Here is an 11495-nt window from a genome sequence, read left to right on the forward strand (position 1 = left end):
TCATGAAATCAGATAACGCTATAAAGTTGTTGGTTTTTTTTATGGGGGATAAAGCACACATGGAAGAACTATTTTGGACTTTTCTCTTCTCTGCTACTAATTTTTGACTGCATGCCAGAACAAAGAGTATGTCATATTATATTATCAGAATTGAAATGAAGGAAGTAGAAGTGTAGGCTTTTTCATTTTGTTTTGCATACCTTGGGGAATTGTGGTGAGGCAGTCCATGGTGGGAAAGAAACACCTGGCCTGTTCCTCAGGGTTGCCTTATAGGAGCTGTGAGTCCTGGTTTGGAAGGTTTGACAGCTGGGCCCCATTAGGGAAGCAGACCTTTAATAGAGATATGTTTAGAACATCAGACGGACCCCTTGCTTCCAATTAGCTCTGGGATAAGTTGTCGTCTGACCATGAGCCAAGATTTCTTTTGTCTACAAGGCCTACAAAAGAACTATATTGTGTGTTTTGTCTGGTTCCCAACTCCCAGGGCTCTTGCCTTTTTATTCACTTCCAGCCGTGCCCAATACGTTGAAACCAAGTAGTGAATCTGAATGCAAAGAAAAGTAAATAGGAGCATACTTGTATCACTCTCTTTCTCTCTATATATTCTCTCTCTCTATATATATATTCTCTCCATTTTTCAATGTATGCCCTGATTTTCTGCCAAAAAAGCCCCCAAAGCAGCTTACAACAACAAAAGTAAAACAGAATAATAAAATTCAGATGAAAATCTACAAAGTGCAGTTCATAAAAGATAGCGGCAGCATTCTAAAAAACACCCCATCATATTATAAGAGTGTGGAGAAATGGGTGGAAAGGGAAGGTTTTCATTAGGTGCTTAAAAGTTATTCACGGGCCAATTGGCAGATCTCTCTTGGGAGAGAATTCCACAATACAGCTGTAAACCAGGAGTGGCTTGCGGGTGGAGCAGAACCTCAGCCATAGCCTGCCTGGAGAGATGTTGTGGGCATGAACCAGGAAGGGAAGAAAAAGGAAGAGGGGCAGTGACAAGGCTTGGGCTGCACCGGCAGAACGGTCTACTTTTGGAAGGGGCATATGAACTGGGGAGGCATTCCTAAGGAAACCTGGAACCAGGCCAATTTAAGTTTTAAACATTAAAACCAGCACCTTGAATTATCTCCCTTCTTCTCTCAGTTGGGTACCAGGGGTTAGTGGTGAAGCTTCATGCTCCGCTACCGGGGGCGGAAAGCAGGCGGGGGTGTGGCTGGCGCCCCCAGGGGGCGTGACATGTGCTCCGGGGGGTGTGGCACACCACCCACGGGGTGATGGCAGCGTGCATCCTGGGGGCGTGGTGTGTGTTCTGGGGGCGTGGTGCGTCTCCGGGGCCCCCGCTGCGATAGCACCCTACCGGAATAGTGGTGCTGGGGGTGGTCCGCTCCCTCCGCACCCCTGTTTGTCCGCCAGTGCCAGGGGTACTCATTCCACAAGTGGATCTCTGCTCCTAGGATTTTAGAATCCAACCCAATGTATGTTACACAAATACAAAACGGCATGTACTTTCATGTACACATACTAAGGCTAGGTTCACATTAGTGGCTTAGAACTCAGCAAGTTCATTTCTGCTCCGCTGCATTTCAAGGGCACGTTGCTGTACACAAACACATCAGAGATGGCGAGGGGATGTCTTCACCCTGTGTGCATGGCCTGCTTGGTTCCTCTGTGCCCGCAACCTCCCCTCCTATTCATGTGCACATGCACGATCATCTGTGAGTGTGCAATGGCTGTCTCAAATGTACACACCTCAGCTTAACTGCAAGTGGAATGTGGCTTCAGTTTTCAATTTTAATGGCAGTTGGTTTGAGGGAAAACATACCATACAGCAGTATTTCTCAAGAAACTACACAATAGATATGGATTGTAACCTACGTCATTTGTACTTGGCTGTGTACTTATACTGCCCAAATAGTATGTGTTGCCTATGTTTGTAAAACTATAAAAACAAGAGCAGCAAATGGAAATCCTTGAAAATGCAGATGTGCTGCCAGTACGTGGTCTGCAGCAGTCGCTCTGTTGGAGCCTTCCCAGCCCCTTCCAATGGGTTTTGTGAAGCAGGGAGAGTTTTCTCACATAAATCCATAAAACTGCCTGACAAACCTTACATAAAAATGTTTTGTGGTTACTAAATCTATATTGTTCGGTATTTCTTCAAACATAAAAATCTTGCTAATCTCCATAGAGCTTTTAGATACTCAAATGCTCCAACAGTAGAGAACTTTTCATTTTTTTTTTTTTTTTTTTTATAATATATTTATTAAAGTTTTCAAATAAAGCATATATTAGATAAGCACTTATCATTGTCCATTTAACATCTCTCAATTGTTACATGGGACTCCCCCACACCTCCCGCATACACTTACATCATTATTAAATTAATTTCAAACAAATTATCATTTAACTCATCTTAATTAATAATCTTAATTTGGTTTGACATATAATTCAGCCTTAAATCTAATTTAATGGTAGACAATTGTCTGCACTGGCATCCAATTCAGCACTCAGCCAAATTACAATATTTTTGTAAATAAATCTTAAATTTCCTCCAATCTTCTTCCATCCTTTCTTCTCCCTGGTCTCGAATTCTGCCGGTCATCTCGGCTAATTGCATATAGTCCATCAGTTGCATCTGCCATTCTTCCACAGTGGGTAGCTCCTGAGTTTTCCAATTCTTGGCAATTAATATTCTTGCTGCTGTTGTTGCGTACAAAAAGAATGTTCTGTCCTCTTTTAACACACTCTGGCCGACAATACCCAGGAGAAAGGCCTCTGATTTCTTAGTAAAGGTGTATTTAAACACCTTTTTTAATTCATTATATATCTTCTCCCAAAAGGCCTTCACTCTAGGGCAGGTCCACCAGAGGTGAAAAAATGTTCCTTCATTTTCCTTACATTTCCAACATTTGCTATCAGACGAATGGTATATTTTAGCCAGTTTAACAGGGGTCATGTACCATCTATACATCATTTTCATCACATTTTCCTTCAACGCATTACATGCAGTGAAGTTCAGCCCAGAGGTCCACAACCTTTCCCAATCTTCAAACATAATATTATACCCAATATCCTGCGCCCATTTTATCATTGTTGATTTTACCATTTCGTCATGTGTGTTCCATTTCAGCAGCAAGTTATACATTCTTGAAAGTACCTTAGTCTTAGGTTCTAACAGTTCAGTTTCTAACTTTGACTTTTCCACTTGGAATCCTAGCTTTTTGTCATTTTTAAACACTTCTTTAATCTGAGCATAGTGTAACCAGTCTCGCACTTTGTCTCTCATCTTTTCTAAACTCTGCAATTTCCAGTTGTCACCATCCTTTTCTATTATCTCCCAATATTTTGGCCAGTTGGCCTCCATATTGGCTCTTTTCCGAGCCTTAGCCTCCAGGGGTGACAGCCACCTCGGAGTTTTATTCTCCAGTAAGTCTTTATATTTTGTCCAGACATTAAAAACTGATTTTCTGACGATATGGTTCTTGAAGGCCTTATTTATCTTAGCTTTATCATACCATAAATATGCATGCCATCCAAACGCATTATTAAAACCTTCCAAATCCAAGACATCCGTATCTTCAAGAAGTAACCAATCTTTTAACCAGCAGAAAGCTGCAGCTTCATAATACAACTTTAAATCTGGCAGGGCAAAGCCCCCTCTTTCTTTCGCATCTGTTAGTATTTTAAATTTGATTCTGGGCTTTTTGCCCTGCCAGACAAATTTAGAAATATCTTTCTGCCACTTCCGGAAGCACTCTGTCTTGTCTACAATCTGCAGTGTCTGAAACAAAAATAACATTTTTGGCAATACATTCATCTTGATGGCAGCTATTCGGCCTAACAAAGAAAGTTTTAGTCTTGACCAACTATCCAAGTCTCTCTTAATCTCTGACCAACATTTTTCATAATTATCTTTAAATAAACTCAGATTTTTTGCTGTTATGTTTACCCCTAGGTATTTAACTTTTTTAACCACATTTAGTTCTGTCTCTTTCTGAAGCTGTTCCAACTCAATATCTGTCATGTTTTTCCCCAAAACTTTAGTTTTTTGCTTATTTAACTTAAATCCTGCCACTCGACCAAAGTTTTGAATCAGTTGTAGTACTCTTTTCAAACTAGACTCCGGCTCCTGTAATGTCAGAACTAGGTCATCTGCAAAAGCTTTAAGTTTATATTGTTTCGCTCCGACCTGAATCCCTTCCACCAACCGGTCCCCCCTAATCATATTCAGGAGCACTTCCAGAACCGAAATAAACAGTAATGGGGAAATCGGGCAGCCTTGTCGTGTACCTTTTTCAATTTTAAACTCTTCTGTAACCACATTGTTAACTATCAGTTTAGCCTTTTGTTCTGAATATATTGCCTCAATCCCGTTCTCAAACCCCCGTCCCACTCCCATTTCTTTTAAATTCCCCTTCATAAATTTCCAAGAAATGTTGTCAAAGGCTTTCTCCGCGTCTATAAAAATTAAAACTGCTTTAGTGTTTATGTTTGTTTGTAAAAGTTCCAATATGTCTATGATGTTCCTTGTGTTAGTAAACATATGTCTGCCCGGGAGAAAGCCTGCCTGGTCTTTATGGATTATCTCACTTAAAACTTTCTTAAATCTTCGTGCCAAAACATCTGCAAATATTTTGTAATCCACATTTAAAAGGGAGATGGGACGGTAATTCTTGAGTTGTGTCTTTTCAGTTTCTGACTTTGGAATCAATGTGATAAATGCTTCTTTCCACGATTCAGGCGCCTTCTTCCCCTCCATTATTTCATTACTGACCTCCAACAAAGGTTGTATCAAATAATCCTTCAATGTCTTATAGTAGTTAGAGGTCAGTCCATCTGGCCCTGGTGATTTGCCCTGTTTCAGACTCAGGATGGCCTGTTCAATCTCTTGTCGTGTTATTTTGCCATTTAAAATTGTTCTATTTTCTTCTGACAGCTTTGCTAATCCATTTCTCTCCAAAAATTGTGTAATCTCTATTTCATCTTGTGGCCCTTGAGTATATAACTTTTTAAAATACCTCTGGAAGCACTTTCTAATCTCTCCCGGGTTCTGAATGTTCCTTCCTTCAACCTCTAAGTTTGTTACTGTATTTAATCTTTGTCTCCTTTTCAACTGCCAAGCTAGCAGTTTCCCACATTTATTTGCCGATTCAAAAGTTTTTTGTTTCATTGTTTTAATCTTCCATTCTATTTCCTGATTTATCAGCTTGGAATATTGCGCCTGATAAAGTTTGATTTCTCTCAGAATCGGTTGGGACTTCGGGTTAGATCTTAACTTCTTCTCCAACTCTTTGATACTTTCCAGAATTTTATCTTTCTTTTCATTTTGCAGTCTTTTCTTTAAGGAATTCTGTTGAATCAAGAACCCTCTCATCACAGCTTTACTTGCATCCCAGATAGTTCTTTTTTCCACCGTAGTGTTCAAATTAATCTCAAAATAGTCCTTTAAGGTTTTTTGGGCCTTCTTTACAATTCTTTGATCTCTAAACAGGCCATCATTCATCTTCCATCTAAAGGAGCCGATTGGGATCAATGTCATATCCATTCTCAAGGCGTTATGGTCGGAGCATGTTTTGGGGCAGATTTCCACCTTCCTCACCTTAGGTGCCAGACTTCTAGTTATCCATATTTGGTCGATTCGTGTCCAAGTCAATTGAGCTTCAGAAAAGAATGTTCCTTCTCTTCCCAGGGGGTTTCTAACTCTCCAGATGTCAACCCAGTCCATATTGTCAGTCATTTCAAAAAAGGTCTTAGGTAGTCTTCCCTCTTTAGTAATGTTCTGGTTCTGTGACTTATCCATATTTGTTGATACGACCCCGTTCATGTCCCCCATCATGATGACGTTGTTGTAATCCAGATAATCCAGCATGATCTCGTGCAACTTCTTATAAAAATCCGATTTTCCTTCATTTGGAGCATAAATTCCTAATATCAAAATTTTTTCTCCTTGATACTGTACTTCTATTGCGAGGATTCTTCCACTTTCATCTTTAAAGAGAAATTTTGGTGAAAGGCTCTCTTTTGCATAGATCACTACACCTCTCTTTTTAACTGTATCCGATGATATAAATTCTTGACCAAGCCTTTTATTTATTAACACCTTTCTATGGAGCCTAATCACATGTGTTTCTTGTAAGCATATAATGTCCAATTGTTCCTTTTTTAAAATATGAAAAATTTTAGACCTTTTTTCGGGACTGTTACAGCCATTTATGTTCCAACTCAAAAGCTGCAGAGACATCCTGGATAGGTCTGGTTATTCTTTCTGGGGTGGTACCTTGTTCTCCGGTCCTTGAGGATCCGAGGGGGCGGGCTCCCCTGGAAGTTCTGGCGCTGGCAATCCAAGTCCTTTGTGGAGGTCTTCTCCGTGTGCTCCCAAAAACTTGTCTCTATCTTCCACTGTTTTGATTTTGATCTTTCTCCCTCTGTAGGTAAAGGATAATCCTTGTGGAAACTCCCACCTGAAGATAATTGCGTTGCTTCTCAACAGTCTTGCCAATTCCGTGTAGTTAGATCTAAGGTCCAGCAACTGCTTAGGAATGTCCTTGTAGATTTCAATTCTCTTGCCCAAAATGTCTAGTGACTTTTCGTAGTGCAGGCCCAAAATCTTGTCCCTTTCCTCCTTTGATCTCAGTGTTATCAAACAATCTCTGGGCTTCTCTGTCCTTCTGACTCTGCCAAGCCTGAAAGCAGATACAATTTTAAAGTCTTTTTCCTCTAACTTCCAAAACTTGGCAAATTCCTTAGTTAGAAATTCAATAAAATTATCTTCTTCCACCTCTGGTATTGACCGTATCCTCAAGTTGGTCTCCCTGTTTCGCAGTTCTGTCATCAAAAAGTAAATCTGATGTTCTCCAACTTGTTTGCTGAGTGGTCTTACTTCTTTCTCAAGTTCTTCCAATCTTTGACTAGTATCTTCAGCCAGTTTACGATTTTCACCTACAGCCTCCTTTAATTCTCCAATAGACTGGGCATTCTGTGCAACTTGTCCAGTCAGCTTATTCAAGCTTTCTGTGTTCTGTTCAATTTTAGCTGTATGCAAATCAGCCTTCTTGTCCAGAGCCTCCAGTTTCTCCAAAATTTTCTCCAAGACAGAGCTACTTGTCCCTGAAGCCATATCTCCCAGGTGCAGCTCCTCTGTCTCACCCTCCCCTGCCTGTATTAGGGAGGCCGCCTCTATGTCTGGAGGCAAAGTGGAAGGCAAGGCCGGCACAGAAGATCTACGCTGTGAGGCTGCAGATAAAGTTAGAGTTGTTTGTTTAGTCCTTCCTCTTCTCCTTGCGCCACTCATTCCAAAGTTATCTGTAATCCAAGGTCAATCCAAGTTGTTCCCATGAGAAAGCAGAGTCCCAGATGCAATAGTCAAACAGAGGCCGGGAAAGGGAAAGTAAAACAAAGTCACTGCTGTAAGTCCAAAATCCTCTAGAGGGAGCTTAATACGTCTTCAGGGAAAAGATCAAATCCAAGTTAAACTTATAACTTTAAATCCATGTCTATCGCCTCCACAATGTATTATTTTTAGCAGAGTAAAACTTAAAGCAAAACAGTGTTTCTTACAGTGCCTTGACTGCAACAGTTTCAAAGTATCCAGTTCCAACTCAGAATGTTTCAAAACCTGAATTCAATGTATCCAAAGTTGCAAACTGGTGCTCATCCAGGCAGCTCCAGCACCAGAGATTCTTATTTATTTTATAATCCACTGGTGCCACAGAAGAAGGATATCAGTGCACCCCGAATATGACCAGCAAAAGTCAATAGCTCAAAGTCTTTCACTCAGAAAACTGCTTTAACAGGGTGCCAGCATTTAGTTAACGCATAACTTTTTGTCTCCACTCCTCCTGCTCTTTGCTTAAAGTTCAGTATAGCGGGAGATGGGCTTCCTGCTTATCCTCACTCCGTTTTCAGCCAGATTTCAACTTTTTAAAAAAGTTTTAAAAATTTCATAAAGTTCTCAAAAAGTTTCAGAAAGTTGACAAAAGTTTCAGAAAGTTTTCAATGTCCAAATTTACTCACGGGTTGTAGTTTCCAAAGTTCAGAAAAGTTGCAGGAAGAAAGGACAGCGCTGACCGGCAACAGCAATGCGGCTTCACTTCGCTGTTTGCGCAACGACCCACAGCGCCGCTACCCCCTCCGCGATCCGGAGCCCCTTACGGGGTCCCTTCAACGTTTTGGGGGCTGCTTCTGGCGCCCGCCGGGTCCCGAGACCACAGGCTTCTGCCACCTGTGGTTTTCCTGAATGGGTCTCCGCTTCGCCGTAGCGGACGACCCGTTTACAGCGGAGCTCCCTTCTCCTTACTCGGAGAAGGCAGCCATTACCGGTCGCGCCGCCTCCGGAAGTCAGTAGAGAACTTTTCAGCTGTTCAGTGAAGGGTGAAGGGTCTCTGTCCTTGCATCCAAAGCTCTAACTGTTGATTCTATTGTCTCTACAGAATCTGTATGCTTACAAATTGTGTAGGCAGAGCTTCTGTACAGACACTAGGAGCAGAAACAGAATTCTCAATCCTGATTCCCAAACCCTCCCCAGTCTACATGTTCACTGAATGTCTGAAAAAAAATGAGTCTCTTCTGCATTTCACTTTCTTCTGGCCTCACTGTTTTCAATCCCACTCCAGAATCATATGTACCTGCAGTTCAGGTTAACACTTCAATAGTCTGATGAAATGGAATGTAATCCACAAAATCTCCTGCCATAATTTAAGGTGCAGAAAAACTGATGTTTCTGCTCCAAGAGACTAACAGGGCTACTCCTCTAGAATGTGTTTAGTTCTTTGATGTTTAGCATTTTGTTGCTTTTGTTGATTCTGAGGTAGCTAGAACTTCTGTCTGAGCTCTATCATTCCTGCAGGTCTGGAGAGAAAGTCAGACCTCGTCAAAAGAATAAAATTTGGAATCTGGTAGGCTAACTATAGTATATATAATATCTAAGAGGGTAGGTACCAAAGCAGTTCTTTTCTTAGACCAGCATGGGGCAGCATTATCAAAGGTAAGGCGTATTTGTAAAACTTCTGGTGGTGGAGCTATGGGTTAACAGGCTATAGGCATCACATAAGAGATTAACAGGGAGCTAAAAAGTCTGAGAAAATGCATGAAGATACTGAATTCTCAGAGGAACCTCATAGCTTACAGGTCTTCTCTTTAGAAAAGTCTCAAGCAAAAGGGACAACTGTATAGCACTGAATGAGGATGGAAGAGATTTATTCAGCTGATAAAAAAAGAGAAGTTAGTGAGAGGGAGAAATGCTTACTTCTAAAAGTTTTAAAAATATGCCCTATACTTAATATGCAATTATTTCCAGAAGCCTTTTTCATGGTGCTGGTGGTTGTCAGGTTGACTGGATGTTTAAAATGTTATTCTTGCCGTTATTTTTGTTGAAAGGGGGACATTTTCTATTTGAAAGCCTGCCCCAACCCAAGAAATCAACAGCATTAGAAGTTCAAAGATATTTAAGGAAATGTGTGCTTTTATAGTATCTGTCGTGATATTTATTTTCTTTTGTAAGAGGCCTTGAGATTGATTTCATCATAGAAGGGTGAAATAGAAAATTTAGAAATTAATTAATTCATAGGACTTGGCCACTTCATCTAGATTAACAACCTTTCAGAGGCAATCACATGATTTTTTGCCTTACCTGATGCCTTTGTAGTTATGGCTACAACTGTCCAACTTTTAAGATAATACTATAAGAATATTCAGATGACTATAAGAATAACTAGTTATTTAAAATGACAACAATAGTGTTGTCTCCAGGCACAATATACAGCATGGTATTGGTTCTGATCTATAGCATCTCACTTCTTATGTATGAAATAGTCTTAGCCATGTATTCCCATTTCCTCCATTGATCTCTTTTTTTGAATTCCCTTATACTGGAGAGATTTGTCACTTTGGGTATTCTTATTCTGTGGAACTATGGCCTTTTCCATAGAAGAAGGATATCTGGCTTATCATGATGGAGCAGGACCCACTGAAGACATTTTGCTGCCTGAAGTGATGGACAAGATGTTGCTGCCCCACAATCTGGACTGGCCGCTGCATTTTACTTAGAAATTTGAAACAAGTCAACATCTTCTACCAAAGCTGAAGGTAGCCAACTTGTTTTGTCTTCCAGCAGTACCCTTCTGTCCTCTGCTCCTCAGCTGCTTCTTCCTGAGGCAGTCACCTCACTCTATCTAATGGTAGGGCTGACACTGCTGAACAGCTTGAGGATGCTAATTATCCATTTTTGGATAAAGAAAAAAATAAAATAGCAGAGGATTATTTTCCACTTAACTCTTCAATGTATTTGCTTTTGATGAATAAATGACTATAGCTCTGCACCCAGAGGTAGCAATCCTTCTGATTCTCAGAAATGTTCACATGAAGGTGTAATATAAAACATGTTAAGCCTTTAAAATAGTTAGAGGCCAAATTCTATAGATGATACTCCTACTACTAGTGCTACTATTACTACAGCTATAAAGTTACAGCGCCAGAACTAAAGCGCTTCCCACTTTAGGAGCCCAGATACTCTTCATGGAAAAAAATATATATAGCCAGAACAGAAAAGACAAAATAAAAACCAATTCTGCCCTGAGACCCTGAGGAACCAGTCCCTGACAGAATTACATTTGTGGTTTGAACACAAGTTTATGGAACTCAAATGTCCTCTCATCCTCCAGAAACACACACACACACACACACACACACACACACACACACACACTTTAATGGAGCCAAAGAGTAAAGAATGAGACAGAGGAAACAAGGCTGTGCTGTGTCAGGAAGGAAAATTTGTGGCCCAAAGACTTGGGGTAGAAACATTTTGTCACATGCTTGTGGTACATATTTTCAACTCGGTCTGAATTGCTTTTGCAGAATTACCCTGGTCTATCCATTTATTTTAAGGCACATTTTTTGGTTAAGCTGAAGTCTTACAGATTCTTTGGAAGAGTGAGCAGGCCAGTGTGGAGGAATGCAATTTATTATAAGTGCATTTGGCCAACTTATGCGGAGAATGATTCTACAGTCATTCACTTTGTGCAATGTTAAACCACAGGCGTATGATTGTGACAATTTTGGGGGGGGGGACATAACATAATCATATGAAGAGCACCAGAGAAGAGCTTGGACTTCCATCTTTCTTCTACAACAGAGTTACTTATTCTATTTACTGTACAGAATTTAAAACATCCTCCCCATTCTCTTTGAATTCCCAAATGAATTTGATTCTTCGTAGCACTGATGGGAATGGATCCGAACACCTTCAGAATGTATCAGAAGATGTTCCATTCCTTTCTGGCTTAGCTCTTAAATCAAGCCGGGTTTTTCTGCAGGAGATGGAGGAACAGCCAAGGATATCTGGTTCATTGTTTCTTAACATGCCACCAACAGAAGCCCAGAACGCTGCATTATGTCTAGATACTTTGTCTCATAATGGATGACAAATGTAAATCTTGCTGTTTTATTTGCAGAAGCAAAATTGGACTTCATTTCTGGGGTAATACAAAGAG

The sequence above is a fragment of the Podarcis filfolensis genome (assembly GCF_964270895.1).
Source record: "Podarcis filfolensis genome assembly, chromosome: 3".
Lineage (NCBI taxonomy): Eukaryota > Metazoa > Chordata > Lepidosauria > Squamata > Lacertidae > Podarcis > Podarcis filfolensis.